The sequence below is a fragment of the Panthera leo genome, chromosome A2 (genome assembly GCF_018350215.1).
Source record: "Panthera leo isolate Ple1 chromosome A2, P.leo_Ple1_pat1.1, whole genome shotgun sequence".
NCBI classification, from domain to species: domain Eukaryota; kingdom Metazoa; phylum Chordata; class Mammalia; order Carnivora; family Felidae; genus Panthera; species Panthera leo.
The window spans coordinates 4,436,839-4,464,548 of record NC_056680.1 but is presented as its reverse complement, the minus strand read 5'-3'; the positions used below and the strand labels follow the sequence as shown (position 1 = coordinate 4,464,548).

At 51.8% G+C, this 27,710-nt stretch overlaps 1 protein-coding gene across 1 annotated transcript in view; it reads left to right on the top strand.

Annotated features, from left to right (window-relative positions):
- The first annotated feature begins 246 nt into the window (after positions 1–246).
- RFX2 (regulatory factor X2) overlaps positions 247–27,710 on the top strand; it is a 90,646-nt gene continuing 63,182 nt past the window's right edge. The window contains 1 exon segment of the mRNA XM_042928150.1: positions 247–421. The gene's annotated coding sequence lies outside the window, so the exon portion shown is untranslated.

Below are 27,710 nucleotides of genomic sequence, written 5' to 3'. Positions count from 1 at the left end.
TCCTGCCAAGCCCCGCCCCCCTCCGCGGCAATTGGTCGAGACTCGCCCTCATCCTCTCCAGGGAACGCCCCTCCTGACAGGCACCGTGGACAGCCAATGGGGTGCCGGAGGACCTTACGCCCCGCCCCCCTCGTGCCCTCTGGAGGCGGGCGTGGGCGGGCCGTTGAGGGGTGGGGCGTGGAGCCTGGTAACCGTTGCCGGTAACAACGCCCCGCCCCATCGCGGCGGGCGGGCAGGCGGGCAGGCGCGCGAGGCTGGCGGGCGGGCGGCGAGAGCGGGAGGAGGAGCGGCTGCCGCCGCCACCGCCGCCGCCATAGAGACTGTAGCCGTGGAGACTGTTACTTACCAACGGGGACCAACACGCAGCAGCCGCTGCTGCCGCCGCGGGAGCTGCTGCCCGAACTCCCGGCCCGAACTCCAGGTGACCGATGCGACCGCCCCAGGCCCTGCCGGGCCGGGGGAGTGCGGGGGGCGGCGGGGGTCCGGCTTGGGGGGGGGGGGCGGCAGGCAGGCGGTGCGGCCCCCAGCCGCTCACCCCAAACGTCCGGGACGGCGCGCCCGCGGGACCCGCCTCCTTAGCCCAGTTCCCCAGGCGCGGCCGAGTTTGGGGGCGCCCGGGAACCCCCCCTTCTTTTAGCCAAACTCGGGGGCAAGTGGGAGCCCATCGCTTCGCTGTTCAAAAAACTTCCCGAGTCGCGGGCCCCCGAGACCCCACTCTCAACTGTTACCCTCGAAGGCCACGAATTGGGTGCGCCCGAGGCCCCTCAAACTTTTACCTTCAAATTCCCAGAACTGGGGCTTCTGGGAACCTCCTGTTACTTTTATTCCCCAGATCCTTAAATTGAGGGCGCCCGGGCACCCCTCTCTCACTTTCTCTCAACTTCTTGAAACCATCTCAAGCCCTTACCTTAAACTTTCTGAATTGGGGGCTCCTGGGGACCCCTCTTCTCTTTTAGTCCCCAAATATCCGAAATTGGCGTTCCGGGGGCCCCTCTCTCACTCCTCGCCCCAGACTCCTGAATCGGGAAGGGGGCCTGGAAGATTCGTTTTCACCTTTGCCCCAATTTCCTGGGTGTGGGGTGTCCGGGGGACTGGCTGCTCGTTAGCGAGTTTGAGGGCTCCCCTGGAATCCTTCTCACCCTTTAGCCAGAAGTCGATGCGCTCGTCTTGGGGGAAACACCCCCCCCCCTCACGTTTTCGCCCCAAACTCGCCGATAATCGGACTTCCCGGGGACCTGTTTCTCACCTCCTGAGGTCTTGAGCAAAGATCCTCGCGGCTAAGGCTCCTCGGACACTCCTCCCCTCTCTCCCTTTGAACCCCCATTCCTGAGTTTGGGCGGGGGGGGGGGGGTCCGCCAGTGCTTCCACGCCCCTCGGGAAGCCCCTTCGCACACCCGCAGCTCCCCCATTTGGACTGATCTCCAAGCGAGAGAAGAGTTTCACCAAAAGTTTGTTGTTGTTTTTTTTAATGTATCAATTTATGATTTTGTTTAAAGAGCCCAACTCGTGGCCCAAACTGCTCAGTGACACTTTCTCTTGAGATTGTGCGAGTGCGTTTGTGAATTTAAACCCCACCCCTGAACACCCCCTCCCAAACACGCACTTGCGCGCGCGCGCGCGCGCGCACACACACACACACACACACACACACACACACACCCCCAAACGCTCTAGTCCTCTCCCGGCCCCCTGGGACGAGCCACGGCGCTCCCTCCCGCTCAGTCCCCGCTGGCTGTTCTCGGCTGCTGCACCGGCAAAGTTGGGTTTCCCGATCCCAGTGGCTATTTCAGGGGCCCCTGAGGCCGAAGTTCCCCTGCCATTCCGGCGGAGGCGGGGGTGGTTCATCGTCCTAATTTTAACCTCCCGCTTGCCCCGCAGGAATGAGGGAGGGCGTCCAGGTCCGCTTCTGGATGCTTTCCTTACGCGGCCCCCCAACGCACAGAGCACGCACGCACGCACGCACAACTGCACAACTACCGTCTTGCTGGGCGCCGCGAACTGTCAGTGCAGAGCACCCCCCCCCCCCCCCCGCCCCCAGCGGTTTCCCCTCCCGGCCTTGCCTCCGCCAATCCAAAATATCAAACCTTATACAAGACTCTCGGTTTCCACTGAGATTCCAACTAAATCATTCATTACGGTAATGGTAATAATGACGCAGAACAGCAACGAAAACTTTTTTTTTTTTCCTTGCACATATTGTCAACATGTTCTTATCATTTGGCTACCTGTTCTTTCTCTCCCTCAAGTTTAAAAATAACCTTAGAGTTGGTTCCTCACCTGCTCTTGCCAGAGAAGTGAGGAGGAGAGTGTATGGTAAGCGCCTTCCCCTCTCCTCCCCCCCTCCCCCCACATCTCAGCCTGGCCCAGCACCCCTGCCACTCCACCAGGAATCTGATTTCCTTAATCACTGATCACTTTGGACCCGGACAGGCTTGGTGAAGTATCAGAGGGGATTTGGTAGCTTTTAAAAAAAAAGACTTCTACAACACGATGGACAAACGTAACTGCTCCTGTGGTCCTGTGATATTCCGGCTGATTTCGGCTGGGAATGAGCTCAGAAACCGTTGACCTCCGCAGTAAAAGCGAAACTAAATTATTTAGCCCCTTAGGTACATTCCTCTCTTGTGCCAGATAAGCTGCCGAGAAGCTCCAAAGGGGCATCTGGGAACAGGGCGACAGAGTTATGAATTACACCGGGCAACAGAACAAGTCCTTTGAAACTCAGCTGATATTTGCATTCTGGGTGAAGGGCACGCATTGCCTCAATATCCATCTTTTAGCCATGCTTACTTATCACCCAAGTGCTGCCGGGAGGGAGCCATTCTCCAGAGATACAGATCCTGGGAAATTGTTTATCTGGATCTCATTCCTTGGAGCTAAATTGTAGTTTCAGACTCGAGTTAAAATTAAGTTCATATTAAGGCAATATTTAATTAATTGAACTTTAACTAATATTGTAACTGAGTCAAAATTTTGAAGGTACTGGTGGGATTTTTTTAAATAATCACTCGCGATTGTTTTGCTCGTAAAATTCCAGGGCCTGTAGGAACCATATCTTACAATATATTTGGCCCTTTGTAATTAATTGCAAGTTGACCACTTATTTAAATAATGTACCTCCCCCACCCACCGCCCCACCCCAGACACCTACTTACTTGTAAAATGTGGACTATTTGAAAGGCAAGGGAAGTTCACAGAGAGATCTTCTGGCTAGTTGGGACCCTCACTGAACTTGGGGACAGGAAAGTACAAGTCCTGATCCAGTGTCCGAAACCCCTGGCCCGATATGCAGGCAGCAAACACATCCATGTTGTTTGAGTATTCCAACCAAATGGGTAGATAAGGACCATAAGCAACCTCAAGCCAGTTCGGGTTAGAGTCTGCCAAATTTACCAAAAAGCTTCCAGATTTCAGAGCTTTTTGGCTATCAGCACTGTTATAAGGGATTGTGGACTTACATATTTAAAAAGACGTTTCCACTCCCTTTCTAGAATTTAAATGGTGAGCAGCTCTGCCACAGGTCATGTTCTCTAGACGAGTGCCTGGCACACTTAATTTGCCGAATGAGGGAGTGAGTGAATACGCACTGAAAATTAGAGAGAAAGCTGAGAACCACCTACGTGCTTCTTGGAAGCCACAGGAGCCACAAAGGAATTCTTACGGGGGGGGCGGGGGGGGGGAGAAGAGGGAAGACTTTAGGAGAGGAAGACCCAGAATCAAGTGTGTGGGGGACAAGGAGTAGGTGAAGGAGGCTGGGAAGAAGAACCAGGGATCTGCGCCTGGGAAGCATGGTCTGCCTAAGGTGATGAGTGGGGGCACCGGACCCTCAGGCCTTCCGAGCAGAGAAGTCTGCCCAGCTACTCGCCGCACACACCAGGTGGATTCTGACAGGCAGCTTAAACACAAGGTGGCCAAACGGAGCTCCCGAAAGGCCCCACCGTCTCCTCCAGGCTCCACGCCCGCTGGCTTCTTCCGCTGGCTTCTCCTGGTTGATTTGGAGTCGCCCCGTGTTCTTTTTCTCGTAAGCCATCAGCAAATGCTCCGGCTCCACTGTCAGTGGGGACCTAGAATCTGAGCACGCCTCACCACCCCCGCCGCCAGCCCCCGCCCCGGGCCACCCGCACCTCTTGCCCAGATGATTCCAGCCCGCTAACCTGGCGGGGGCATGTTCCCTCCTGTTGCGTATCCCTCAACTCCAGACCCTCCCACGGCTCCCATCTCACGAGGAGCCGAGGCCGGCCTCCTCCCACCCTGGGCCTCTCCAACCCGGGACTCCTTGGCCTCATCGCTGACAGTGATCCTGTTCCTCAGGCCTCTTCACCCCTGCAGGCCTCTTGGAAGCCCCTCGAGCCTTGTGTCTGGGAAGCTCTTCCCGCGTATAATTGGGGGGCGGTGCTCTCCCACCTCCTCCAGGCCTTCTCTCAGACGTCACCCTCCCAGACCACCCCTCCAAAGTGACACACTCTTAGCCCCCTTGCCTTTCTCGTTCCTTAGCATTTATCGCTCACGTGCCAGACATAATGCGCATTTATTTCCTTACCACCATTTCGTCAGAAGGTCAGCTCCTTAAGGGGAGGAAGCTGTGTGTTTAATTCACTTCTCTTTCCTCCGAGCTGAGCGCAATTCTGGCACCGAGTAGGCACTCAAGCACGTTTGTTAAATGAATCGTTTCCTGCATACCTACAGGGGAAGCCCATGTGGAAACTGAGAGTTGCTGCTCAACGTGCCCTATGTCGCCGCCCGTGTCTGTCTTGCAGCAGCTTGGGTGGGACGCGTGGGGGGCAGAGGGAAGAATCAAGGGGAAACCGTAGACCCGGGCCGGGACCCAGCAGAGAAGGGCTTGCGTGTGGTGTCTGCGCCGCTTAGCTCGGGGGCTCCAGGCGGGGTGTGGCATCCGTGAAACAGATGACGATGGTGCTACGGTCACCATGTTAGAAAGATTACCGCTATTTAGCACAGGGCCTGGCCCAGAGCAGGTGCTGCCCAGAGACTAGCTGTGAACTATTCTTATCACAATGGTTATTATTACGATTAGGGAGCGAACGGGCAGCAGGGCCTGGGATCACGTTCTTGGTTGGGTTTTCCGACCAGTACAAGCGCGAGGAGGCCTTCGGGATGTGGGTTTCGCCCGATGGAGTGGATGAGCCTACGCTGTCTGTCTGCGGGCGAGGAAGGCCCTCCAGTGAGTGGAGAGGCGGGCTGGTACCAATACATCATCCCGCAAGCGTTAAGTACGCGGCAAAAACACAAGCAACCAAAGCGACTGGAGCTCTTCCATTTTGGTCGTGGCGTGGGCCCGTCTCCGCTTCGTGCCCACACGTCATCGTTTCGGGTGAGCTCTGGCAAGTGGCCAGCTCTGCACACGGACGTTTAAAAGCCGGTTTCCCTTCTCTGTTACCGCTGGCCCTTGGGCGCCGTCCTGGCCGAAGTCTGGAAATCAGCCGCTCGGAGGTGAGAAGCGGCCCGCCCTTCGTGCCAGGACTCGAGTTAGGCCCTCAGGAGCAGACAGCCTGGCCTGGCTCCTTGCTGTGTTTCCTTCTCTTTTCCCGAAACGCATTCCTGCCTTATGATACACAGGGCTCGTGTGCCTGAAAACGCCGTTGGTATGCCCTGGCAGCTCCCAATTCTCATTTTAAACGTTCTGGAGTTCTGTGGCTTCCTGGGAAATACAGTTGACCTCCCAAACCTGTAAGTGGTGCATACAGCAAGTAGGTATCAGACGCTGTGAGACCACACCTGCCGTAGTCTGCTTTAGGAAGGAAGGAAGGAAGGAAGGAAGGAAGGAAGGAAGGAAGGAAGGAAGAGAGAGAGAGAGAGAGAAAGAAAGAAAGAAAGAAAGAAAGAGAAAGAAAGAAGGAAAGAAAGAAAAAATCATACAGCCAATTAAAAATAGGTTGTCATACTTACACGGAAGGCCTGAGACAATGATTCTTTGTCATGCACTCTGTAATGAAGCCCAGACGTGCTATATGCAGTAAGCCTATTTCTACTAAGATCTCCACGGTTATTTTGAGCCTGTGTGTGTGTGTGTGTGTGTGTGTGTGTAAGAACTGGGCCACTGGGTCCCGGGGAGCTCTTCAGGAGGTGACAGTTGAGCTGAGACTGAAATGCTGACGGGGAGCAGCCCTGTGGAGTTCAGAGGAAAGAGCCTTTCCAGGCATGGGGTGGATGTGGGGGGTCAGGTGCAAAGGGCCTGTGGCTGGAGGACACAGCTGGGGCCTGGGCAAGGCAGAGAAAGGCAGCCATGTGGTTGATGCCGGTGACATCTCTGTGGGGCAGGCATTTGGGTGGGGACAGTCCTGGCGTGGCTGTGTTTCCAGGAACCTGCGAGCGGCCCTGACCAGCCGAGTACAGGGTACAAGGGAGATGACATTGGAGAGAGGAGCAGGTGTCGGCAAACGACAGCCCTCAGGCCCATTCCAGCCTGCAGCCTGTTTTTGTGAGTGAGGTTTTATTGGAACGCAGCTCCGCTCATCTACGTACTGTCTCTAGCTGCTTCTGCGAGGCAACGGCAGAGTCCAGTTTTTGCGAAAGAAGCAGAATGTGACCAGCAACACCTGAAATATTTACCACCTGGGCCTTTAGAGGAAAAGCGTGCCGAGCCCTGGCTGGACATGTGGGTCTTGTCTCTGGCGCTGGGCTGAGAGCCGCTTGTGGGGAAGCAGCTTTGTGGTCACGTGTGATTTTGGAGGGTGCGTCGGAAGGCTTCGAGTCTGGAGGCAGGCAGGGGAGAGGAGGTTGTTGCCACGGTCCGTGCGTAAGGCGACAGGGGCCTGCCCGACAGCACCGGCCAGGGGGCTCTGGGGAAGGCTGAGCGGCCAGGTTCTCAGAGGCTCGGGGACTTCCGGACTCGCTGGGCCGAGGCGCGGGGAGGGCGATTCTCAGCTGTCTGACGTTGGGGGGTTCTGGTAGAACGTGTCACTTCAGTGAGTCAGGGGCCACGGGAGAAGCTGGTGCTGGGCAGGGGAAGTAATGAGTCCCGTCGTGGGCACGGCCAGCTTGAGGTGTCTTTGGGACATCCTGCTGGGGACAGCTTTGCAGTGGGCAGCCGATCGCAGGGTGTGGAGCCGATGGGGGTGGTCCAGGCCAGGGGTTAGCATGTAGGAGCTGTCGGCGCACAAATGGTCACTTCAGTCACGAAAACGCATGGGACCATCCAAGGAGAGGGTGCAGAGTGAGAACAGAAGGCCAGAGCCGTCAACATCCAAGAAGCAGGAGCCAATGAAGAGTCAGCAGAGGAAAGTGGTTTTTTCAATTGTGGCAAAGTACATGGATCGCATAAAATTCACCATCGTACCCGTTAAGTGTGCAATTCAGCGGTACTAAGTGCATTCACGTGGTGTGCAGCCATCCCCACTGTTGCCAAAACTTTTTTGTCACCCCAAATGGAAGCTCTATTCCTGGCAGCAGAAACTTTCAGTTCTCTTTCTTTCTTTCTTTCTTTTTTCTTTCTTTCTTTCTTTCTTTCTAAGTTTATCCGTCTGTTTTGAGAGAGAGAGAGAGAGAGAGAGAGAGAGAGAGAGAGAGATGTGGGAGGGGCAGAGGAAGAGGGAGACACAGAGAATCCCACGCAGGCTCCACACTGTCAGTTCAGAGCCCAGTGTGGGGCTCAAACTCATGAACCACAAGATCATGACCTGAGCCAAAACCGAGAGTCAGAAGCTGACCCGACAGAGCCACCAGGCTCCCCTTTTAGTTCCCTTTCTACCCTCCCAAGCCCTTGGTAATCTTTAATCTACTTTCCGTCCCTATGAGTTTACCCGTCCTAGATGTTTTGTGGAAGTGGGATCGTGTAACAAACGTGTCCTTTTGTGTCTGGCTTATTGCACTAAGCACGGCGTCCTCCGGGTGCATCCACACAGTGGCAGGTGTCAGCATGGCCTTCCTTCTACGGCTGCCTGAGACTCCAGCGTGTGGGTGGGCCAGTCCGTGCCTGCCCACTCAGCCGTCAGTGGACACTTGGGCCGTCGCCACCCTCTGGCTACTGTGGCTATAATGCTGGGCGGAGGAGAGTTTGAAGGGATTCTTAGGTGGAAAGGGAGGCTGGGAAAGGACCCTGAAGGCCAAGGAGACGCAAGGCAGGGGCCGAGCCCCAGGAAGAGCGAGGCCCAGTAGAGACAGGCGGGCGAGACGTGGGCAGCCCGAGGAGAGAAAGGAAAAGGGCCGGTCCCCACCGACAGAAGGCCCTGCTCACGTGCGCCCGGCTCCTTGGAACACTGCTGAAACCATACGCGTGCTACAAAGTCCATTCCTAAGGTTGCAGCGACACCTGATTACACTTAAACTTTTAAAAGGCAACTGTTTATCTTGTAGAAACAGTGCTGTGTCCAGGATGCGTTTCTGTCTGAAAGGTGATCGGCGGGGTAAGGCCTTGGAAGCCGAGGCCCCCACCCCCAAATTACCAGCCCACAGATATGTGTTCTTGCTCCACCCCAGCCAGTGAGAACCCAAAGAAAACACCGGACAGCACTCTCCCACCTCTCCTGTCCTCAGAATACAGACAGACAGATGTAGCCTGCCTGGAGAAAAAAATATACTTGGAATCCCAGACTCGCGAAAAATAGCTTGAAGGATGTGCTTCTGATTTTTAAAATTCTCCATATTCTAGAAGAATCCACCTTCGTGGGGACGTCTTGGTGTGAGTTGCTCTCTGGGGTCTCTGTCCACTCGGCAGATATGCGTGGGCCCCAAATAGCAAGCATCTGAGGCATTTATACTTGGCCGAGCACGTACGTGTGGTAACATACCCTCCCGGGAGAAGTTGAGACCAGAGAAGGGGCTACAGCGATTTGGAATTGTCCGTGGCCATTGGCCGCTGCGCTGAGGTTAGAGCACGAAGGGGACATACTTCAGGAGCTCATCGGTTGTGTGGTTATACCGGCAACTCCTCAAATGCCAAACAGGAGTGCATAGAAAATATTTCTGGAAGCCCCGTGTGACCCAGTCCCTTGCAGTCTTACTTCGCAGCCGGGCGTCCCATCTGTCGGCTGGACGGCGGCCTTCGGGGAGCCTTGGTGGGGAAAAGACACTGTTCCTCAGTTGGGGGTTAAGGGAAACTGCAGGCGGTGGGGTTAGAAGGGCCGCGGGGCCGCGCCGTGGTGCCCCCGCCTCATTTCGGGCCCCGCGTCCCCACCTTCCTCCCAGCTGGGGGGTCCGCACGAGCCCAGCTTCTGTCCTCATTCTGGCTGCAGGGGCGACCACAGTCCTTTGTCCCCCTTGCGGCAGACAGCCCAGCTCTGCTCCCCTGCTCCGGAAGCAATATTGCCCCAGCGCCCAGGAGCGCACTCCGCGGTCACCTCCGTGCCCTTGCACAGGGCTGGTTCCTTCCCCTGGCACTCTGGTCTTGCCTCCCACCCACCTTGCTCGGCCCTTCTGGGCTGTGTCGGGAGGGCCGACGGGCACATCCCCCGCCTACTGGCCGACCTGGTGGACTGGCCCCTGGCCTTTGGCGTAACCACATGGTGCTTAGCTCAGCGTTCGAGGCTGTTTCCGGCCTTGAAATGAAAAGGCTTCCTTTCCATCACCTTGTCCCTTGGTCCCTGGAATGGACTTGCCATGCCTCACACATGCCTTCTGTCTGCCCTCCTCCCTGAAATGTCATTTCTGCTGATGGAAATCTTACTTTTCCCTCAGGACCCGTGTCCGGGGCTCCCTTACCTGGGAACCTTGAGACGTGACTTAGTGAGCCGAGTGGGAAGATGTTCAGACTCGAGCCAGATTTCTCCCTCTCGCCTCTGTCGCCTTTGCACCTCGTAGGGCTCTGAGTCTCCACTGGCCTCCATCTGCCAGTAGCACCCGCCCCCTGTCCCCCGGGTCGTGACAACAACCGTGTCTTCAGGCGTGTCTGAATGTCACCTGCGGGGACAGAGTCACCCCCTACTTAGGGACCGTGGGATTAATCGGCCAGAAGTGGCACTACTCCTGAACTGCCACAGCACAAGGCTCCTTGGACATGTGGTGTGATTTACGTGTCTTCTTTCCTGTTCTGGGTTGTAAGCTCCTGGAGGACAGGGGCAGCCGTGCCCGCCACACTTCCCCCAGGGCTTCACATTTAGCGTGTGAGTGAGCCAAACGCCGGAGCCCAAAGCGTTCTTCAGGGGGCAAGGCCTACATCAGGTAACGGCAGCCTTTGGTTTTAGCGAGAAGCAAAAATCATGAAACCCTTGCCTGAGATCCGATAGCCCTAAAGGTGCCGTGTTTTTGATTCAGTCTAGATTAACATTCCAGTCGTTTCGACGTGTGGTTTTCCTTTTCCAAATCCCCAAAGAAATTTTAATCAAAGGCCCCTTCCATTCGTGATGCCCGTTTTTGCTCAGCAAAGAGATTGCGCGTCAGGCAAGTCGGCTGCTTTTCCGGGAAGCCTGGGGTCTTCCTGGAGAAATGGGGCCTCAGGAGCCAGCGGCTGTACACAGTGGAGGGTACTAAATGCCTCGTTCTGCATCCAGGCCAATTGCAGTGTCTTGATTCGTCTTTGGTTTGCTTTGGAACTTTTCAAAGATTGTACTTTGTTAAAAAGTTGGTTTGTAACAAGTCTAGTTATCGTGCCTGTCGGAATTGTTTCATCCACAAAATGTAGCGCTCAAAATTTGTTGAATGGATGAATTCTTCTTTTTGCACCTTGTCAGTGCTTACACCCTTAGCTCTTGTGTGGCTCTGGCACTTTGTGAGGGTTTGAAAGCCTGCCTGCTGTGCTGGAGGAAGGCGTCACAGAAGATCAACAGAATTGTGTAGAGTTGACTCACTTTGTAGGTAAATATTTGTAACCCTGGCTCCCTTCCTGAAAGATCCGTTTCCCCAGCTCAGGAGCGGTTCCCATAAGGAGACGCTGGTTCAAGGTCATGGCCCCTTGAGGTGGTGGACGTGGTGGCTGTGTGTGGGGTGAGCGCCCAGGGAAGCTCGTCTCACTGAAGGCACTTCCTGTCCTGCAGCCCCTTCCCCTGTCCTCTGTGAAAGTGTGAACATTAGTCCCGTACCCGCCGCAGTGCCCAGGCTGGGGAGGGCCCCACTTCCGATGTTTCCACCGCAAGGCTCCCAATTCTAGTTAGATCGTCATGATTCTCACTGGGAATAAGAATAACTGCGAATGCCAGTCAAAATGGAAACCAATTGGACAGGCTGAGATGCACTTCATGGAAACCAAAGCCCCCGTATTGTTTGCCAGTAGAGACCCTGAGATATCTATCTGTACGGTCCCTTGTCCTGTTAACAAAGCTTGTAGCTAACATGACATTTAGTGCACTGTTTTCACCTTCTCAGGGCCGTATGAGACCTTCCAGTGCTGGAGGGATTCTTGTCCAAGGGAACTGGAGACATTTGGATGCAGGAACATGTTCTCAAACGACCGTGATCCATGGGCTCCCGTGAAACATGCTCACGTGGATCCTGAGAGTTTCAGGCGGACAGACTGCCTTCTGCGGCCAGGGAGGGGACGGGGCCTGGCAGCCCAGCACTTCTGACAAGCGACTGTTGAGTGGCCAGGCTCCCCCTTGTGCTTTAGACCAAGGAAAAGGTTTTTCGAGAAAGGCAGAGAGTGGCAGATGGGGCAGGGAATAAAGAGCAGCTCTCAGGAGGGGGCAGCCAGACTTTAAAAGCCGTGACCGCGGGATCCCAAGGTTATGTTTTGAAAATAAAGGTGTTGCCGTGACCTCACACCCTGAGCACCTACCATATGCCCGGTGCTTTACGCACATGCCTTCTGACCCTGGTGCAGCCCTGCTGGGGTCAGTAGGGCCAGCAGGCCCCGACAGAGCTAGAAACGCCTCCTGTGCTTCCTGGTCCCTTGGGCAGGTAGCGGAGAAATCCTTCCTCCTGCAAAACCCAGCTCGACTTGCCTTTCGGCCGCAGTGTGAGCTCAGTCTAGACTCCTCTCTAGTTTTAGAGAGGACTGGGCCCAGGGCCAGGGAGGACGGCAAGGCGGTAAGTGAAGGAGAAATTATTATCCTGATGCCACAGTCTCGGTGGCCAGCCTTGAACGCTGGGCCCCGCGCCCCCCGCCTTCTTCCCCCGTCCTTCACCCCACTAACCGCTGCCCACACGTCTCCATCCTGTCCATTCTGCTCCTGCTGTTCCAGTTCAGATGCTCTAGTGGAAGACTGCAGACCGCCCTTGCGAGGCCCGTGGCGCAGACCCACTGTTCTGCCTTCTCCTTCCACTGCTCAGCCGCGGCCTTAAGCTGCTGGCGGTGGCGGGATGGTGCCTGACGTGTTTGCGGGACACCGTGGAATATCAACACCTTTGATTCAAATCACGTGCACTCACAATGTTCTTACTAAGCAAAACATGATTAAATTATAAAATACGATGCTGGTGCGCAACGGCCGCTCCGAGCAAATGTCCTTTAAAACTCCTGCCGTCGAGTCAGACACAACGGGCTGACCCAGCATCTCCCAGTAATGCCGTACGTGTAGGGAGTCGGTTGCATTGCTTACTGCTGGTCACTAGCAGATGAGAGGAGACCTGTACCAAGGGTTTAAGAAACATTCTAGGGCAAATTGTCTTTAATTTGAGAAATATATCCCTTACATATGTTTCTGCAAATCAGCAAAAGTACCATAACTTTATCTGAGCAGATAAAGCCCATAGGATCTCTTAGTATTCCAAGAAAGTGGAGGAGTCAGCAACCATTCTCTATAACGGACCAGACAGGAAATATTTTAGGCTTTGTGGGCCAGACGGGGCTCTGCTGTTGACAACATGTAAATGAATGGGTGTGGCCATGTGCCAATAAAACTTTATTTCTGGGCACTGAAATGTGGATTTCATGTAATTTTCATATGCCACAAAATATTTTGGCTCTGATTTTTTTTTATAACCCTTTATGAATATAAAGACCATTTTTAGCTTACGGGCTATATACACACCAGGCGGTAGAGTGGGCGGGACTTGGCTGGGGCGTTGGGCCGTGGTTTGCTGACCTCTGCCCTGTAGGATGGAGTCAGGGGCGGGGGTGGGGGGGGCTCCACCTGGCATTCACAGCCTTTCTCCGGGTGGCCGAGCCTGTGCCCTCTGCTCCAACCAGCTCCAACCCATCACAGCCCCCTGCTGTGCCCAGCTTCCCACTCTTGAACTAGTCCCTCCTTCCTGTTTGCCCGACCCCCCCCCATAGGTCCTGCCCCTCCCTCAGGGTCCAGGATGGGACCGTCCCAGATTCCCAGCTGGAGTCTGCACCTGTCCCCTTTGCCGCATAAGAGTTATTTGTGACTCTCCTTTTCTCTCTCCTGAGACGAGAGAATGGAGACCACGTCTCACTGCCTCTGTGGGACACCAAATAATTACACCAAGTAATCACTTGTTGAATTGACTCGAGTTCTTACCAGGTCAAAATCTTACCTAGCTCTAGCAGTCATTTTGCTTACTTTCTAGGAAAATAGGACCTCGTAAGGTATTTGCAAATTCACAGTTTGTTGATTTACTCTAGGATTGTTCTAGATCACAGTTGTCTAACAAACACAATGTGAGCTGCGTGTGCAATTTAAAATTTCCTAGTAGCCTCAGTTAAAAAGTAAACAGACAGGTGAAGTTAATTGAATAATGTGTTTCACTTACTCCAATATATCCAGAATATTGTTGTTTTAACATGGGGTCTGTATGAACACATCTCTGGTGGGATGTTTCACATTCTTCCTGCCGAGTCTTTGGAATCCAGTGTGCACTTTACACGCACAGCACATCTCGCTTTGGACCGGCCGCATTCCAGACGCACCGTGACCGCAGATGGCCTGCGGTGTCAAAACGAAAACAGGCACACCTCCTTGGTCACTGCCGTTCTTTCTAAAAGGTGACCATTGTCTGAGCTACAAACCGCTGTTCAGATAGTTCACGGCCAGTTCAGTTTTAGGTCACTCACAAGGTGTGAGTAGCACAGGCCCACCTGACTCAAATGTTTTCCATTTTCTCCAGTGGTCATGGCCGGGCTTTGCGCACCAGTGTCCCTTCCGGGCCACTGAGCAGTTTGATCCCAGAATTCCATGGTGACCGGATTTCACGACTTGGGGACCCTTCTGGGCAGTTCCCAATAACTCTTGTTTCCTTCCTCTTTTACGTCAGGGGAATCTTTTCACGGTGAAGCCTCCAAATAATACCCAAAAATACAAAGGGGGAGGAAGAGCCCCTGGCTTCCTCCGCCTCTCTTCCTCTGCCCGTCCCACCGCTAATAAAGTTTGGTGTGGATTCTTTCCGATATTTTGTATGCATATAAAAGACACATGCCATACGGTGTTATTTTGAATTGAAATATATTCATATGCCTTAAAAACTCCCTCTTTGATGTAAGTGTATAGCGTATAATAGTTTGGTGCGTTTTTTGTATATTCACCAGGTTGTATAACCATCACCACTGTGTAGTTCCAGAACATTCCGTCACCCTACAAAGAAACCCTGTGCCCATCAGTAGTCCTCCTCCACCCCGCCTCCTCCCCGCCGGCCCCCACGAGCCCCCTTCCTGTCTGTGGATGAGCCTGTTCCGGACGTTTCGCACACATGGAATCACACACCGTGTGGCCCTTTGTATCTGGTTCCCTCCCTGAGCGTCATGTGTTCAGGGTCTGTCCACGGGGTAATGTGTGTCGGCGCCTTGCTCCTTTTATGGCTAGTCTAGTATTTTTTCTTTTTACAGAAAAAGGATCGTCTCTTGCCCACTTTTCTGCACCTTCTCCCTCACCTAGTTTGCCTGTCATCTTCATTCTTTCTCCAAAACCGCGTGACTTTCCACAGTACCCGTGTGCCCTGAGGTACATAACCAGCTCTTTATTGAGGGGTGTTTTGTTGATCATTTTTCACTTCACCAACAGTGCTGCGGTAAACATCCTTGTCCAAATGTATTTGTGCACGAGTGCGGGATGTGTGAAAATTCCCGGAAGGGGACTTGCTGGGTGGGAGGGACTTCCTTCCCCTTTGCATTAGGTCTCTTTCACCCACGTTCACGCTGCAGGCCTGCAGAGATGGTTACTTTCCGCTGTGTCCTTGCCTGCACGACACCATCCACAGCACGTCCGCTCTGCCACCCCCTCCACTCCCGCCCACGCCACGGGCACCCTGACAATATGCCCGTCCTTCCCTCCACTCCCCATCCCGTCCGGAGAACAGTGGGTCACAGGACTTTTGGCAATCCGGTGAAAATGTCCCCCCACCCCCAGTCACCTCTCTCTGGGCCAGCCCCGACTTCCGAAACTTGTTCCCTGTCGATTCTGCTCTGCTTAGTTTCCAGCCCACGGTGGCTGACTCAGCCCCGGTCTGTCACCACGAGCTGCACCCATGCCCGAGTGTGCCTCTGGGGGAGGCCCCGCCACCCGGCCGGTTTGTGCCCACACAAGCTCATGCTTGTTGCCCTGGCTCTGAGCTGCCTCTCCCACAGCAACGGCATCTTCCCAGCCCTTTGAATTCCCTGCCGACACGTGGTTCCAACTCTTTGCCTCCTTGACACTCCAGTAAAGCGTTCATCCTGCTGCACCCCCAGCAGACCGGTCCCAGCAGGCCAGCAGGCCACCTCCGGGCCACCTCTGTTCATGACCCGTGCATGGGGTCCGAGCCCCGCTGCAGCGCCTGCCCTCGAACCTCTGTCTTTCCGCTGTAGTGTAGACTCTTTCTCGTTAACGCCACACACTTTGAAACCAGAAATCCGACGCCCTGGTCACGGATAAGCCTATCCAGCCTTCGTCTGAGCTTTCTGCCCACCTTAAATTCGATGGATCTTATTTTTCTTCTTAACCTCCTTTAAGACTTCTGAGACACTAACCTATCTGGCTTTTCTTTCTTAGTGCTTCATGAGCATAGAGTCTTCCAGAAACTATCCGCTCTTTCTCCAGTGGTAATGTTCATGTAGGCCTTGGCCAGAAAGTCTATAATTCAACTCCAGAATTGAGCCCTATTCTCGTGTCGAGTCCTGATGGTGAAATGCCTGCCTCTCCCCTCTCATTTTTCGCTCGTTACCCACCGTTGGTTCTGTGTACACATTAAACAAATGTTTTGGCATTTCTAAAAGAGGCTTCCTTACACCTTTCACCAGTACCCACCCCCTCCCCCCCCACTGCTGCACCTGTCCCTGGAGGTCTTCAAACAGAAAGTCTCTCAGGGATTGTGTGCAAGGGCTGTTCTGCTTGTTAACGAAGGTTGTTTCTGAAAATGTTAGGAAGGGTTTCGACCCGAGGCGCCTGGCTGGCTCAGTCTTGGTCCCAGGGTTGTGAGTTCAAGCTCCACATTGGGCGTAGAGATTACTTAAAAATAAAATCTTAAACAACAACAACAACAACAACAACAACAAAAGATTCGAACCTTCTAAGTGCCCAGGCCTCACTTTCTTGTTGTTTCAAGCTGTATCATCTTTGCTTCTCAAGTAGAGAATATAGGGACAATTTTGGTTTATATGTTGTCGGGTCTCTTCTTGTCTGGCCTTTGCCAACACGTTTGCTGGGTCACCTTTCTCTAAAAATCGAGATAAAATTCGCGTAACGTAAAATTGACCATCTTAAAGGACAATTCAGTGGTTTTTAGGCTATCCGAAATGTTATGTGACCACTGCCATGCCACCATCTAATTCTGGAATGTTTCCATCACTTCAAAAAGAAGCCGCATTCCATTAAGAAGTCACTCCCCACCCCGGCCCCCACACCCCGGCAGCCATGAGCCCCTTCCTGTGTGCGGATGTGCCTGTTGCAGACGTTCCACGTAAATAGAACCACACGCCGTGTGGCCCTCTGTGTCTGGTTCCCTCACCGAGCGTCGTGTGTTCAGGGCAGCCGGTGTCGACGCCTCGCTCCTTTTCATGACTAAATAACATTCTGCCGTGTGGATGGACCACAGTCCTCCGCCGATGGACGTTCGGGTGGCTCCTGCTTTTTGGCTGTTACCAGAAATGTTGCTGTGAACATGTGTGGACGAGCTTTTGTGTGAACACGGGCCTTCATTTCCCTTGGGCAGACACGCTGGAGGGGGGCTGCTGGGTCACACGCTCACCCCGTATCCGACTCCTTGGGAAACTGCCCAGTGTGTGGCACAGCGCTGTGCCGTTTTACGTTCCCACCAGCCCCGCAGGAGAGCTCCGCTTCCTCCCGCCAACACGCTGCCTTCCCTTGTTCGTGTTATGGCCAACCTGACAGGCGTGTGGTGGTTTCTACCTTCGTTTCCAAGTGACCAATGACATTGAGCATCTTGTCATGTGCTTACTGGCCATGCGTGTAGCTTCTTTGGAGAACTGTGTGTTCACGAGCGTCACCTCTCACAATTTTCTCGCATCCACAAATTTCTCTTGTGTGAAATGCCCAAAGACCCTGAATCGTGAAGGGGCAGGGTAGACGCCAGAACTGGAGTGGGCAGAGGCGCCTGGGTGGCTTAGTCGGCTGAGCATCTGTTGATTTCAGCTCAGGTCATGATCCCAGGTTTGTGGGATTGAGCCCTGTGTCAGGCTCCGGGCTGAGCCTGGAGCCTCCTTAAAATGCTCGCTCTCTCTTTCTCTCTCTCTCTCTCTTTTTCTCTGTCTCCCCCTTTCTCTGCCCCTCTTCTCCGCTTGTGCTGTCTCTCTCTCTCTCTCTCTCTCTCTCTCTCTCTTTCTCTCTTAAATAAAATAAAATAGGGGTGCCTGGGGGGCTCAGCCGGTTGGGCATCCAACTTCGGCTCAGGTCATGATCTCAACGGTTCGTGAGTTTGAGCCCCACATCGGGCTCTGTGCTGACAGCTCAGAGCCTGGAGCCTGCTTCGGATTCTGTGTCTCCCTCCCTCTCTGCCCATCCCCCACTTGTACTCTCTCTCTCTCTCTCTCTCTCTCTCTCTCTCTGCCCCTCCCCCATTCATGCTCTGTCTTTCTCTCTCTGTCTCTCAGAAAGAAATAAACATTAAAAAAAATTTTTTTAATAAAATAAAATATAAAAATACTTAAAAAAAAAAACCACAGCAGGCGGTAGAGGCGAGAAGGTCAGAATCAGCAGGACATGAAGGCTGTCCTCTCTCTCCCTTGTGACACAGCTCCAGCTCCGACCTGTGGGCGTGCCCATTTCAGAGACTTCCCACAATCCTACATCGTCATGCTTTAGGAGGAGGACGTGACGGATGTCGGCCTTTACCCTCAGAGGGTCCTTGACTGTCTGGGCACTGAGCTATCTGGAATGTTATTTGTAAATTAACTGTGCTATCTGATTCCTGTCCGTTTGTCCAGAATTATTTTAGTCTCTCTTTTAGAGACACGAGTCCAAACATTTGAGTCTAGTACAGGTTCAAAAAACCACCTCATGGGCTGACTCCAACCCACCATCCGATTTGGGATGGACAAGAGCTAATAATGACTTTTTATGTTTCATGGTTGAAAAAATAAACAGAGGAATAATATTTGGGAACACATGAAGTTACATGAAATTCACATTTCAGTGCCCATAAATGAAGTTTGATGGGCAGGTGGCCATGCTCATTAGTGCACATATTGTTGCTGGTGGCCTTCGCCCTACAGTGGAGGGGTTGAGCAAGTCCCACCAGGGGCCGTTTGACCTGCAAAGCCTAAAATATTTGCTATTGGGCCCTTCACAGAAAAAGTTTGCTGACAGCTGGTCTAACAAAGAGCCCTGGTTACATCTGACTTGTACTAATATAGCATAACATCACGCGTATATGGATACGATGCTGGTTTGGAGGTACACGAACGCCTTAGACTCTTCAAATCCCCTTTGCCTTTTTATGTCAATGAGACTGTGCCTTTTTTCTTTCTCTCTTTCTTTTTTTTAATTCCACAGCACCCTGGTCTTTCTCTCCGTGGCGTTCCTCCTTGTCTCCCAGGCCGTGGAGAGCCTGGGTCAGGTTCAGACTATCACCCCAGGGCGGTAAGGCGCTCTGCAGTTGGGAAGCATGCATTTCTCTCCTTTCTGGTCTCCAGCTCTCCAACACTCAGCCCTGCGTGGCTGTCACTTGAAGACTGCCACTCCCTTTTGGCAGGTGGCACCAGCTCTGGAATTTGGTGTGCAAATCCTGGCATCCAGGAGTGATTCTGGACACAAGTTACTGCTGCAGACCAGGGCCCAAGGAGGCGGGCTCCCGTGTGGGAGAAGCCGACGTCTGTGGCCACGTCCCTTCGTACTGGAATATGCCGTTAACAGTGACTCCTAAGAAGTAAAAATGTGTGATGGCTAATCAATAAGGAAAAAAATCAGCGTTCAGAGATCAAAAAACCACGTTTCAGCCATCTTACGTTGCACTAAAATCCCACCTGAAATGAATTCTGCGCGACTTTGTAATCTTTCGTCGTGGCCGTGGCTTTTAGAATTAAGACGTTCTAGGGATCACTGCTAGAAGCAGAACGGGTGTGGGGCTTCTCTGCGGTAAGAGCAAGTGGGGCCTCGCCTTAACCCCCTTGCTGCAGGGCCGGTCAGTGTTGGCTTCCAAAGGTGGCAAATCAGTTACGTTTCCTCAGTTCGGCTGCTCCCTTCTCCTCCCAGTGCCCCGCTGGCAGAGGCTTCTCTCTCAAGCTTCAAATCCGTGGCACGCGTGGGCTTGGTGGCCTGTGGGTTGCTTATTGCCGAGGTGGTCATTGAAGGTGTAGCTACTTATCAGCACAATCCCTTCCTGGACTCTTTGAATTCCTAACTGGGCTGGTAGGAAAGGAGACCAGATACCTTCACACTGTGGCTTCCTGCTAGAGGTGGGGCGTGCGGCTCACCGTACCCCCGTGACAGTCACCTGGCCCCATGTCTCTGCCATATGTGATTGGGGCCCACGGCCACCCTTACGACCTTCCTCCAAGAAGTAAATTGTGTCTCTTTCTTCTAAAGACCACTGACCTGCCTGGATTATACAACAAGGCCCGCTTAAATTGGAGTCCTTGAATTTATAAACTTAACTTAAAAAAAGACAAACCCACATATCACGATAGCCCAGTCGTTCTTAACCCTTCTTCAAGGCTGGACCTTTTTTGTAGTCTGCTGAAAGTTGGGAATTTCTCCCCAGAAGAACAGGTGTAAGCACACATGCCCCCACTTAAATTTCACATTCAAGCTCAAGTTCATGGGCTCCCTGAAGTGTGACCCTTGTGAATCTATTGACCCAAGGTATAGAATCCTGCTGTAGCTATTTGAGGGGGCATATTACAGAATTTAAGCCACTTCCAAATATTCTGTAGAAATTTTTAATGTTTACTTATTATTTTGAGGGAGAGACAGAGCATGAACAGGGGATGGTCAGAGAGAGGGGGAGACACAGAATCCGAAGCAGGTTCCAGGCTCCAAGCTGTCAGCACAGAGCCCGACGCGGGACTCGAACTCACAAACCAAGAGATCATGACTCCCCTGAGCTGAAGTCGGCCACTTAACCGACTGAGTCACCCAGGCACCCCTAGATTTTTTTTAATAGAAGGGCTGAAATTAGGTGGAAATCTAACACTTCGGTAGGAACCAGAAAAAGCAGGTCCTCACGAGACGTTTGTATCTCTGTGGAGTTGTGCGGGTCAGCTACTCACAAGTTCCATTTGAAAATGATCATGAGAAAGTCACCATGGAAAACAGAAATGAGAGGTGTGCACGGACCTATCCATCACTATTGAAGGGGAAAAGTAGAATTCACCTCATTTATGCCAGCTTCTTTCACAAATTCATATTGAGGGTGCCCTCTCTGGCAAGACTGGATCTTCACATGTCACTTTAATTACTTCTTTATAATATCTTACTCCAGCAAGGGTGCCAGGACCATTCAATGGGGGAAATGACAGTCTTTTCAACAAATGATGTTGGGAAACTAGATATCCACCTGCAAAACAATGAAGTTGGATCCTTACCTCACGCCATATACAAGACTAGCTCAAAATGGATCAAAGACCTAAATGTCAGGGCTAATAGTACAACAGTCTTAGAAGAAGACACGGGGGGAAAGCTGCGTGAGATTGGATTCAGCAGTGATTCCTTTGCTGTGACACCAAAGGCAAGGCCACAAAAGGGAAAAAGCAGATAAATCAGGATTCATGAAACTTAAAAAAACTTTTCTGTACATCAGAGCATACTAGAAACAGAGTGAAAAGGCAACCCACAGAATGGGAAAAAATATTTGCAGATCATATATCTCAGAAGGGGTTAATATTTAGAATATATTAAGACCTCCTACAATTTTACAGCAACAAAGAAACAACCCAATTAGAAAGTGGGCAAAGGACTTGAATAGACATTTCTCCAGAGAAGGTATGAAGATGGCCAATAATCACAGGAAAAGGTGCTCAACATCACTTAGCATTAGGGAAACACAAATCAAAACCACAATGAGGCCACTTTGCACCATTAGGATGGCTATCCTTAAAAAAACACCCAAACAAACAGAAAATTACGAAGATTGTTGGCAAAGATTTGGAGAAATGGAAACCATTGTGAACTGCTAGTGGGAAAGTAAATTGTGCAGCTGCTATGGAGAACAGTAAGGCAGCTCCTTGGGAAAAAGAAAATTAAACATAGAACTACCATATGGTCCAGCAACTCCACTTCTGGGCATATACCCGAAGGACTGAAAGCAGGGGCTTGAACAGATATTTGCACACCCACGTTCACAGCAGCACGTCTCACAGTAGCCAAGAGGTGGAAACGGCCCATCGACGGGTGAACAGATAAACACGGTGTGGTGCCACCAACAGTCTTCAGCTTTAAAAAGGAAGGAAATCTGACACCTGCTACACCACGGATGGACCTTGAGGGTGTTATGCTCAGTGAAATAAGCCAGTTCCAAAAGGACCAAACGCGCTATGGTTCTACCCCTGTGAGGTCCCTAGAGAAGCCAGATTCATGATGGAAAGTAGACGGTGGGAGCCAGGGGCACGGAGAGTTACAGTTAAGAGGGACAGAGTCTCCGATTTTGCAAGATGGATGGTGGCGACGGCTGCACAACAATGTGAATGTATCTAATGCCACACTTGAAAACCGTGCACCTGATAAATTTATATATTTTATATATATATATATATATATATATATATATATATATATATATATATGTTTGTAATATATAAATAATATATGTACATATATATGATGTGTAAATAATATATATAATCATATCTTTTACCACAATTAAAAATAAGAATAATAGGGGCGCCCGGGTGGCTCAGTCGGTTAAGCATCTGATTTCAGTTCAGGTCATGATCTCATGGTTTGTGAATTTGAGCTCCGCATCGACCTCTCTGCTGTCAGCACAGAGCTCACTTCAGATACTCTGTTCCCCTCTGTCTCTGCCCCTCCACGGTCATTCTCTCTACCCCTCTCTCCCTCTCTCTCTCTCTCTCTCAAAAAATAAATAAATAATAAAAAATACTTTAAAAAATAAGAATAATAGACACTCCAGTTATATTTTCTAGTATTATATTAAAGGAGGCATATTCTTTCATAGTTTATAGTTTCTAGTTTATTCTTTCATAGTTTATAGTCCTTGGGAGTCCCATCCCTCCTGCTGAATCATAGGAATGGAGCTTCAGTAAAGACCCTAGGAATTTATCTTGTGGTTGTGTACCAGCTGGATGATGCATAGCTTACTCATTGAACTTGCACACCCCCACTTGGGAAAATTACACTTTTTTAAAAAAATAGTTTATTTATTTGAGAGAGAGAGAGTGCGAGCAGGGAAGGGGGAGGGAGAGAGAGGAGAGAGAATCCCAAGCAGGCCCCTCACTGTCAGCACGGAGCCCGAGGCGGGGCTCAATCTCATGAACCGTGAGCTCATGACCTGAGCTGAAACCGACTGAACCACCCAGGCGCCCCGGGAAAACTACACTTCTGAGTCAGTGGTCCTTCCTGGAAAGGAAAGCACAAGGCAGATGGGGGACACGGTCTACAGATGGCTGGCGTTCTGGGTCTGTGTGCTGGTGCCTTTGGGGGACCTTTGGGTGAGAAGAGAATGGCAAGTAACCCAAGCAGGAAGCTCAGAAAGGAGAAAAGAGCACTTTTGTTCAGAGTCACCTGAGTGCCAACTTGCTAGAAGTTGCTTTTCCGAGAATATAAGGAGAAACCAGACCCGCTTCACAAACGGCCACCCAAGACAGAGGTCAGCAAACTACGCACCGGGGGGCCACACGGGGCACCCGCCTGTTTTTTTGTAAGTCCTACAAGCTGAGAATATCTCCTGCATTTTCAAATGGTTGAAAAAAAATCAAAAGAATAATATTTTGTGCCACATGAAAACTATATGAAAATCAAGTTTCAGTGTCTGTAAATAAAGTTTTATTGAAACAGGTCCAGGGCCAGAAAACCTCAGGTATCAAGATAAGTCACATTTCACTTATGTAGCATTTTAAAAATCGAAACATGCCACACACACAAAAAGATCCATCGAGCAAAATGTCAACATTTTAAAGACAGGATCAGTATTGCTGACTTATGTCCTTTGCCGCAGGTTCTGGTAGGGCTTTGGATGCAACCGTACTCATTCCTTATGTAAGGTCACTGGCAGCTTTCTGGAAACAGTGAGAGTTGAGTAGTTTTGACATAGACCCTATGGTCTGCAAAGCCAAAAACGTACTCTGGCCCTTTGCAGAAAAAGTTTGCCAACCCCTGATTGGACTCAATTTACTCTATTAATCCCTACCGGTGAGTAACTGTAACCAAACTACAGGTTCAAGGCCTTGTTCATTTCCTCTGTCTACTTTTTTATGTCCCTTTTTAAAACAAATAAGTATGCTTGTAAACTATTTAATTTTGGGATAATGGCATGTATAAGTCAATACGGACAGTTACCACTGAATTAAGAAGCAAGCTGATGCTTGTGGGCTGTGATGACTTACTAAGAGTGCAATTACCTGCATGAAAGTCGTAGAGGCTTTCATTTACTTTCGTGGTGACTAAACACTTAATTAGTTAACCTTTCATTGACTGGGATCAATGTTACTTGACTTCTTTATAAAATGACAGATTTCCTATCCAGCTTCCATATATAGGTGTTAATAAGCTCAGTTAGGGACTTAAAAAGCATTAATTATTATTAAAATCTTTAAACAGTATATGCCGTGGGAGCTTCCTCCCTGGTTTTCCTGCCTTCACTCTTTCTCCCAATAGTCTAAGAAGAATATAGTTTAACCAGGATGTGTTGTGGCCCTGCTTGGAATTTCCCTCAGGAACTGGAATAAGATTCAGACTTCTGGCCATGCCCTCGGGGTCTCTGCTGTTGTCTCCAGCCCCCTGCCCTCCCTTGCCACAGGGCCTTTGCACCTACTGTTCCCTGTGTTGGGAGTGCTTGCTCCCATCTCCCTATGTCTGGCCAGGTCTCATGTCAGCACCGTCCTCCACAATACCCTTCACTGGCCTGGTGACAGCTTGGGAGCCCCTTTTCCACCACCCCTCCCCACCGGCTCTGTCCCTCTGCCTTCTCCCTTTGTCACGGCCCAGATCTCTATGAAATAACCTTGTATATCTGGTGACTGGTTTCTTGTCTGACTCTGCTGCATGAGGATGTCCGCACCCCCAGATCTGGCTTGTTCACTTTTGAATCCTCTGTGCCTGCGCCTGCTTTTTGGTAAATTCACTTTGTTTGTTTCTGTTTATTTATAGTTTAAGTTTACATACAGTCATGTTTACATTTTGGGGTGAGTTTTCTCACACACGCATAGGTTCTGGTAACCACCACCCACCAAGTGGGCAGAGAGCAGTTCCAACACTGGGGTGCGTTCTCTTGAGCTGCCCCTCTGCAGCCAGACCCTCACTCCACCCTTGACCCCTGGCCACCCGCTCTGCTCCCCTCCCCGTCGCTTGGCGTAATGCCTTCGAGACTCATTGTGCCGTCACACGCGACGATGGCTTGTTCTTTTCATTGCTGAGTTGTACTCCACTGTACGAATGCTCCACAGTCGGTTTGTCCAGCAAATTTCCTCTTGGTGTTTGATATTGAATTAATACTAAAGCCTGTGGCCGTATAAGTGGCAGCATACTGTAGACCAAGTGGGTCGAAGAGCAGTGGTGTTCCTGTACGCACTGCATTCACGAGGTACAGTGTGCAAATTTATAAGAACCGATGTGCTTTCCAGCGCTTATAAATGTTATCACGATTTTTAGAATTCGTTTTAATGTTTATTTTTGAGAGAGAGAGACAGAGCGTGAGTGGGGGAGGGGCAGAGAGAGAGGGAGACACAGAATCCAAAGCAGGCTCCAGGCTCCGAGCTGTCGGCACAGAGCCCAACGCGGGACTCGAACCCACGGACCGTGAGATTGTGACCTGAGCCGAGGTCGGACGCCCAACCGACTGAGCCCCCCGGGCGCCCCGTGCTTCATTCTTTTTGATGGTGTCATGGCATTACACTAGGGATGTACCGTAATTTATTGAATGATTTTACTACTGATGAACATTTAAGTTGTTTGCAGTTTTTTTGTGACTTCGAGTAACTCCACCAGGGCTCTGTAGATCTTGTTTTCACAGCTGTATTGAGATATATTTTACTTATCACAGTGTTGGCCCATTTAGACTGTGTAATTCAGTGGGTCTTTGTGTATCCTTGGGGCTTATGTAACCATCACCACTGTCTAACTCCAGAACATTTCCGTCACTCCCAAAAGAAGTCCTGTCCCCATTAGCAGTCACCCCAACGCCACCCCCCCCCCACCGACCCCGGCACCCACTAACGCACTCTCCATGGGTGCACCTGTTCTGAACATTTCACGTAAATGGCTTTTGTGTCTGAGCATCGTGTGTTCAAGGTCCATTCACGCTGTGGCGTGAGTTAGAGCTTCACTCCTTCTTACGGCCGAGTAACATTCTCTTGCGTGGATAGACCACATTTTGCTTAATCAGCTGATGGACACGTGAGTTGTTTCTGCTTGGGAGCTATTATGAATCCTGCTGCTACGAACACCAGGGTACAGCACTTGGCCCTTTGCCTCTTCGGACACGTGTGTTTCCATAGGATCAGTTCTGAGGGAGAAAGGAAATCACACTTCCGGCTAGCTCTGCATCCCCTGACAAGTAGGTTCAGACACGTCCCAGGCCTTGAGGGATGCTCAAAGGTCGTTTTCTGCGGGGGCCGACCCTGCTCTCGGGCAGGAGCCCCTCGCTTTGTTGCGGAGCTTTGCGTCAGCCTTCATCAGTTTAACAGCACAAAGCCTGGAAACTTGTAGCAAAGAAGAAAAGGCCAAGAGGGTCTCCTTATGGGGAATTGAAGAGACCCACCAGCTCCCGCTCCGTCTCCGCCAGGAACGACAGCACTGAACACATCTGCATCAGGCACCACTTGTCAAGCGATGTAAGAGATGCTCGGCCGTGGAAAACGTGCCGTCTACGCTCTGAGGTCCCACAGAAGGACAGGATGCCTGAGAAGGGAAAAGGAGGCAATGATAGAATGTAATTTTTATGACAGTAAGGCAGCAGGGTTACGTTGGAAGTTTGGCTGGATGCTGCGAGAGGCGTGAGTATTAAGTATTGGCCAAAATGACGAGCCCGACAAATATGCCCTGGGATGGACCCAGCACACGGCGCGAGCCATCCCCTGAGGCGTTTAGCGTGCTTGTTTGCCTGTGAAATCCCAGATACCAAAGCGTCTCCCTGCTTTCAGGGTTTCAGATCAATGAACAGGCAAAACCCAGCAGGAGCTCTCGGCTACCTCGTAACGGAGGGGATTCCGACCAGGACTTTAATGGATATTTACTGAGCGCTTCCCATGTGCAGCGCTGGTAATTAAACTCCACGATTGTCAGCCTCACCTTCTTCAGCACGGTGGCCCCCGGGGGGCAGACAGAAGGTATTTGCTCCGTTTACCGGTAGAGAAATGGAAGCTCTGGAGGCCTTAAGTCACCGGCTGAAGGTCACCAGCTAGAAGGTGGAGGACACGGGACTTGGACGCAGCGCCTCCTCTCAGGCAGCGTGTTCTGTTTACACGGCGTCATCGCTCTGCTGGGGCCATGTGTCGAGGGGAAGACACGGGCCCTGGGCGCTCTCCCCCGTCGTGCATGCAAGGGTAGGAGGATGCTGGTCGGGGAGGAGAGCAGGAGTGAGGGGAAACGCTCAGGGAGGGCACTGGCGCCCCCCTGCTCCTCTCAGCAGGTGCCCCTGCCCTGGGTGCCTCCTACCCTGCCCCCAGCTCCACAGCGGCCCCCATCTGGGCCCAGCAGCCCGCTTGGGGTGGGACTGCCCCCTTCCATCTTCTGTCTTCTTGAGTGTTGACCTTGACTGGGACCCTTCCCAGAGCCCCTGAGGCCTGCACAGGCCTGTCTAGCGGCTACAAGAAGTCCCCGTGTGGTTAGCCGCGGTCACACACAAGTAAGGACCAAATGCACACGTCCTATCCGCCAGAGAGAGAAGAATCCGGCAGCTTTCTGCTGGTCTCCTGCACCCTCACAGATGTCCTCCTCATGAACACGCGCTGAGTAGTAGCCCGGGGAGATGCGTTAGATCCCCAGAGAGGGGCACCGAGCCCACACCGCTGAGGTCAGCCATCCACGCTTAATCTCCTCTTAAGCATGAAATTCGGGTGGCGCCTGGGTGGCTCAGTCGGTTGATCGCCAGACTTCGGCTCAGGTCATGATCTCAAGTTCGTGGGTTCGAGCCCCGCATCAGGCTCTGTGCTGACAGCTCGGAGCCTGGAGCCTGCTTCGGATTCTGTATCTGCCTCTCTCTCTGCCCCTGCCCCGCTCGCACTCTCTCGCTCTCTCTCAAAAATAAATAAATGTTAAAAAAAAAATTTAAGCATGAAATTCAGGTCGCAAAAGAGGTTTGACTTCCGCAGAAGGCAATCGCGTCTTCATTATCCCAGCCGGTAGTAAGCTTTAGAGGGCTTTTTATTGATTCGACCC